The sequence below is a fragment of the Rhagoletis pomonella genome, unplaced genomic scaffold (assembly GCF_013731165.1).
Source record: "Rhagoletis pomonella isolate Grant_MI unplaced genomic scaffold, Rhpom_1.0 Rhpom_scaffold_05652, whole genome shotgun sequence".
Classification (NCBI taxonomy): Eukaryota; Metazoa; Arthropoda; class Insecta; order Diptera; family Tephritidae; genus Rhagoletis; species Rhagoletis pomonella.
The window spans coordinates 2,758-9,768 of record NW_023464190.1 but is presented as its reverse complement, the minus strand read 5'-3'; the positions used below and the strand labels follow the sequence as shown (position 1 = coordinate 9,768).

The following is a 7,011-nucleotide window of genomic DNA, read 5'->3' as shown; positions in this document are numbered from 1 at the left end:
AACCCTGGGGAGTTGGAGATCGGCAGTAGATCTGGAAAAAAATTTCACGTCTCTTTTCAGCCAATTGTATCAGCTTTTAAGAGAAAAATATATTTGTTTTACTTTCGCGGCCATTTTGGCATATAAAAGGTCCTTTTAAACAATATTTTTTAATATTTTTTTTTCAAAATCGGCATGAAATCTCCTTCAAATTTGCCCAATATATGCATACAAATTGTTTGGTTTTACTCCGGAAAAAATTGTCTCCAACTAGTCTTTTTATGCAGAGTTCGGAACTAGTCCCCTTCGATACTAGTTGGAGCTTATGGTCTTCTTAAAAATCATGCCAAATTGCAAGTTGATATCTCAAGAACTTTGGCTAAAATAGAATTTTGACGTCCTAGTTTGGCAAAATCTTACACTGTGCGTCGATGACGTGAAGTACGCTTTTAATTAATGGTTTTTTGATGATACAAGTAGCAACTATAAACACATTTCCAGTAGATCAATACTGATTCAAGAAGTAAATCAGTTGAATAAACAACGAAACATTTTTAATACGACTATTCCAAATGAAGTGTAACAAGATTCTACGTGACGGCCTTCTGATTATGCAAAAATTTTGCACACAGCCTAATTCCATACTAAAACAGACAGAAATGAACTTCAAAAATGTTACGGCATAACTTTGGACCCCCTTAACCGATTTCTATAATTTTTTTAAATTGGTTTGACTCGTTTACCCTACAATCTTGAGTATTTTGCAAAAATTCAAAAAAAAAATCGAAATTTACTCGAAATTTTGAAGGTGTACGACACGAACAAACCTCAGATTCAGCCGCTCGAAATACATGTCGGTCTGGTTAAAAGCAAATACCACATTATTTTGTGTGCTGGTGTTATTGATTTTTATTTTATTGAGTTATTGACATAAACATTTTATTCTTAACATGATTTTGTGCATTGCGAATTTTTTAATATCTCTAATAGGTGCAATTTTATATTACCTTTCATACATAGAGAAGCTTTCAGCCTTTATAAAATAACGAAGGTCTGGCCGACGCTGGCTCTTGCATTTATATTCTGTACTCTCCTTCTGGCCTTTGTTAAGATTAATTTACAATTTAAACATGCAAGGTTGTGGGGAAAGCAAATTGTTTTCTCTTGAATGACATACAAACAGAAATAAAGTTACCTAAAATGGAGTTTTGGGCCAAAAGTACAGATTTTGAAGGTCAATTCGAAACTCAGAATATGCAGATTTCTTCTGCTTGATTAGACCTACGCAACACGTGTAAGCCTCGAAAAAAAAAGAATAATAATTTTATTTTTACTTTGTCCCAAATGGTAATTATAATTAAAGATCTACAATTTCCCATACATACTACATATTTCTTATTTGCTAATCAAGTACACAAAGTACATAATTTTATTTTAAGTTAAAAAATAAGTATGTATCTTTTTAAGTTAAAAAAAAGAAGTCTCCCCCGTGACAATGCATCTTTTGAAGCATTGCCGTGACCAGGATTCGAACCTGGGTTACTACGGCCACAACGTAGGGTCCTAACCACTAGACGATCACGGCTATTGGAGACTTGTTAGCGACGCGAGCAAACTGCAAACAACAGCCGCAAGCCAGCCAAACCAGCTCTCATTCGTTTGTTTATGTTTACCGAACTACTGCTTGGTGAGTTGCTGTTATTTCCACCACCATCGGCTCTTTTATCATGAAGGTAGTGTGTTTGGATGTATGTATGTACGCATCTAGTTTATTTCATAATGATGCACTGCTTTACCCACAGTACGTCTACACTGCTTAACCGACTATTAAATATGCTTGGATTGCGCAGGCCCGTCGAAACTGGAGTGGAGCGCCATCTGGTTGTTGCTGCATTCTAATAACCCTGCAGCAAATCAAACTGGTTCAGAACTTGCGCTGAGCTAGCCTGAAAAGGGACGGTACTGGTTCTTCATCTATCCCAACTCAATGCTTTCAACTGTCTTTTTTAACATGGCGATGTCCTATGAAGTGACAATTGTCACCCTCTGCAGAACTTTTGAACTTGTTCTGAGCTGACTCTGGCTTAGATGGTTCTGAGACAGTTCATATAACGACAGTTCTTAGATAGTTCAAAAAGGGTCACCTCTGGGCTAGAAAAAATGTGGTTAGTTTTGAGCTGGTTCTAATAAGTATAGTATAGAGCATTTTCTTTAAATAAGCACGCATACAATTTTGTAAATAAAAATACTTCATTTTATGTTTAAAGAGCTATTTGTTTTGCACTAATTTACTTTTTGAGGCAAACTGTGCTTTAAAATTAGGAACATAAAGTGTCAATTATTCCTTTATTTTCTAAAACCGTTATTCTTAAAAATAATTTATATTTGTTACGTATAATGGGTATTTCTGGGATACCTATAACTAAACATCTGAACTAAGTCGTGTAAAAAAATGAGAAAAACGGTGATATATTGAATGCTTATTTGTGATAACTCAGTGTTAAATTGCATTAAATTTATTGAAATGTAATACATAGACTTTCCGGCATCTAATAAGAAATATAGAATTTTGAATATTCACAATAGTTTTCATGCTAAATGTTTTTCGTAAATTTTTATTTTAAGGATGGCTCATAAGTATTATAACATAAACAAATAAATTCACGTTTCTAACTGTGATGGAAATTTAGTAGAATTCTAGAAACTGTTATAAAAACTTCAATATTTTAAATCAGAGTTTATAAGGATGCCGTTCTATAGCCCATTAAATTTTAGTATAATTAATCGCGCTGATTTTTTATAACTCTTTTTACGCACGCTGTTGAAGGCATTCTCATGTTTAAATATTTTCGTTTAAGATGCAAGATTACACTTTACTACACTAAAATTTGATGGGCTACAAAGCAGAATACTCGAAATATTTATAAAAAATCTCTCTGATTAAAAATTTTAAATTTTGAAGACAGTTTTAAGAGTTCTATCAAGTTTGCAGCACAGTTAGGAATTTGAATTTAAATGGTTTATGGAGTATGAGACATAGTACTTAAATAAAAACTAAACGAAAAATATTTAAAATGAAAAACATTGGAAATTAAAAAAAAATCACTGCATAACTCCACATTTCGGGTGCTTAGTGATACATTTACGTATGTACAGTATCGTTCATATCAATAGCACTCCTATTTCAAAGTGAGATTGTTTACCACTTTTGTTTAATTTTTTAAATCTGACTAAAAGGTCAAACATTTTGATGAAAGATCGTTAAATTTAACTTTGCTTTGTATAAAGTTTTAAAGCACGGTTTATATGATTTTATTTTAAGCATGACCATTTAAATAATAACAAATTTTAACTCTCAATATATTGTGAATATTTAAAAAAGAAATGGTGTACGCAGACCTTTGCTGCCAAGTGTAGCTTAACTAAATTCTATATTTTGCAATCAATTTTATACGTACGTAGATATGTATAAAAATGAAATTAATGTTACCAATAACGACTTTTTTGGAAATATTTTAGCAGTTGCCCCATAAACTATGTAGAGAATTACATATTAAATAAACGAAAACAGTTTGTTATTAGTTTTAGGGTCTAAGAAAATTGAGAAAGGATGAGTAACATAGATGACAGCGCAACTAGCAACATATGAGTTTCAACCGTCCAACTCTGCATCCCTTTTTCAGTAGTTCAGGGACAGTTCTGAAATTTGTAGGGCGGAACTAGCGCTTTGCCAGACTGTCCCTAAATTTTGCTGCAGGGAAGCTATTAATAGACTTGTGCGCCACATACATAGGTACATATCGTCGCCTCAGAAAACGGATGACGAATGTGCAAAATCACGATTTTGGGATTTTGAGGCAGATTTACTAAGTTGGACATGCTCTTTCGATTTCTGCAATCCATTTTTTTATATCTCCATTAGTTTTTGAGATATTTCGTGCGCATTTTGTCGTATGTTACATAATATTAATGATTGGGTATGCCTTTTGTTGTATGTGCTGAAAATGCGTCACATCCCCGCAAACATATTCTGAGCGTTCAGAATATATGAGTCCGAAAGGTGTCCTAGGTAGGTAAGAAATATGAGTTTCAAAAACAAAAAATTTTTTACTCTTATATGAATCTTTTAGGATTCATATATGAGCCAAGTTATGAGCCAGCACCTTGTGCCAATATAAAAACAATAACGATTTGAAATTTATATCTAAACTTGTTTATACAGAAATTGAAAATAATTAGAAAACAAAAAATGAACAAAATTTAGCTTCAGCTGCTGCTATTGAATGCATGTTGGAATGTGTATATGCATGTAAGTATGTATGTATGTTATTTGCAAGGACTTTTTGCGGAATGCCTTTGCAAATATAGTGAGTTGAATAAGACTCAAAGAGCAACCTAAAATAAGAGTCCGAATGTAGCAATTTATGAGGCCGATAAGGGTCTCAAAAAGAGTCATATATGAGGCCAAAACTTGTTTTAAAAGAGTCCAAAATGAGCCGGATATGAGGCCAATAAGAGTCCAATATGACTCATATTGAGGCTCATTTGATGTATGAATTTAAGCTCATATAAGTCGACATTCGTAGGAAGGGAAATACACTCATATCGGACTCTTAAATGAGCTCATTATGAGCGTAATAGCTCCGAAATAGGACTCCTTAAAGACTCATTTATGACTCCAAATGTTTGCTGGGATACGACAAATTCCCATACAAACGTACCTTTTTTTTAATCATAAAACGTTTGTCGTATGTGGCACATACGACAAATTCCCATACAAATGTAATCCTTTTTTAATCATAAATCATTTGTCGTATGTATCGCAAAACTTTGAACTTACGACAATTGGATGGTCCTCTACTATAACGATACAATTAAAATTGAAAATTAAACTAAGTAACTAATTTTAAAATTTTAAATTTTTAAATTTTAGCTTGCACTGAGTCTCCAATGAAATGAAAGAGATAAAAATGTACAAAAGACTGAATTTAAGTATTGTTTTTTGTTTTTATATAAAGAAAACGTATGCTCGTAACATATTTACAGCATAAGAGATGTACAGATTTTTTTTATTAAATACATGATTATGTTTTTGTTATGTTTTTTCTAATAAGTAATCTTTATTTAATAAATATGTCTGTTTTTTTCATCAAATTATACCATCGTCGTTGAAATAGATACTTTACTATTGTGGTACGTTCTGTGGACAAAACAAAGTGGTGAGTAAACGCTACTTACGACAAATGTATACGGAATGAAAAGTAAATTTTCTCATTAACGTTAAGAGATATTAAATGTAAAAATATGGGAAATCAAAACTAATAACACCAACTACGTCTCCTTCAAAAGTTACAAAAATCTACCGTACAGTTTCGGATTAATTCGACCTTAAACTTCAAAGTCAATTTTCTCAAAACCGTGTTTTGTAACATTCGACATCCGTTTTCTGAGACGACGATATGTACATAAGCGAAATTTATTGCTGAACTGATATTTATAAGTTGATCTCATTTAATTTTGAAAAAAAATCAGCGAACTACTGATTAGATTTTTTTTAATTAAACATACGAATTAAATATACACTTAAGCCAGTTTCACGAAAGCAATTTAAGTGAAGAATGATTTTAATTTTTTGAACTTTATATGGAAATTAACAGAAAATAAAAAATCATTTTCCATTTAATTTGCTGATGAAACCGGCCGTAGAAGTGCCAGTTGCTGTCGAAATTCGACCGTTTTTCTACTTTTTCAAGACCATTGAAGAGGTTCTCTTAACTTAGCACGTCGTTTAACTTATAATGTACAAAATTACTTATCGGAAAATCTCCTGCTTTGGAACTAAAGTCTGACTATAATTTTTTTATTTCTTTGAAGGTATTTGGAGGACAGTTTGTCGATAAATTTCGATAATTTAGCAAATATCGATAACTCAATGAATTTCAAAAACACTAAAATCCGATAACTCAACAAAATTCGAGTGAGAAATTTCGATAATTAAAAAAAAAAAAATAGATCTCTGCGCGTTTAGAGGGATCGATAAATTTTCATAACTAAAAAATTTATACATTTCGATATGTGTTAGTCGATGAACTTTGAATACTTCTATAAATCTCGATAACTCGGTTAATTTTGATAGCGCACTCTGCACTCTGGTTACGCGATAAAATTCGATAAGCAGTAATAGTTCGATAAACTTCGATAAATTTCGATAGCTCAAAATATTTTGAAAAATCCAAAGGCTTTGATTCGATCAACTAACAAACTTCAGTAAATCAATAAATATCGATAACTTGATAATAAATATTGATAATGTATAAATTATGATAATTGTATAATGTATGATAATTGATAAATTTCATTAACTTGACAAATTTCGATGGTCAAAGAAATTTTTATAGCCCGAAAACTATCCGTAAATTTCAACAACTAAGTTTCTGTTTCTGAAAATTTCATTAGCTCAATAAATATTAATAAATTTGAATAACTCGATACGTTACGATAACATAATAAGAATGGATAGCTCGATAAATTTCGAAAGCTAAAAACTTCGATGATTCGATAAATTTCGATAACTCGATAACTTTCGATAACTAAATTTTTATGATTCCTTTCGAAAAATTTCAATAAAATATCTTACCCTTCCGGTTACCCTATTTCGTATATATTTCTCATTATATTAATTTTCGTTAGTATGCTGCTCTGGCGTTGCCCGCAAAAAGTTGTAACCATTGTTTTGTAAGAAGCTCCAGAAATTGTTTTTCGGCTATAACACCGCACCAAACAATGCATCTGGATTGGTGTAACTGGTGATGGTGTGTTGCCCTTGGATTTCCAGAGCTCCATAATCTACAATTTTGCTTGGAAACCGCGCTTCATCCCACATCAAACCATTACCTAAATAATTTGGCTGACAGACAAACAAAATAAGTAATGTTTTAAATGAAAACTAGATAGATATTAAAAAATCTATTGGTCATAATTCGGTGAATTGCTATGTGTGCATTTTTATAACGTATTTCCACGAACAATTCG

At 31.8% G+C, this 7,011-nt stretch overlaps 1 non-coding gene across 1 annotated transcript; it reads right to left on the bottom strand.

Moving 5' to 3' along the window:
- Positions 1 to 1,492: 1,492 nt before the first annotated feature.
- Trnah-gug lies at positions 1,493 to 1,564 on the bottom strand. The gene has a single exon. It is a non-coding gene; the product is annotated as a tRNA-His (tRNA).
- Between the last annotated feature and the right edge of the window lie 5,447 nt (positions 1,565 to 7,011).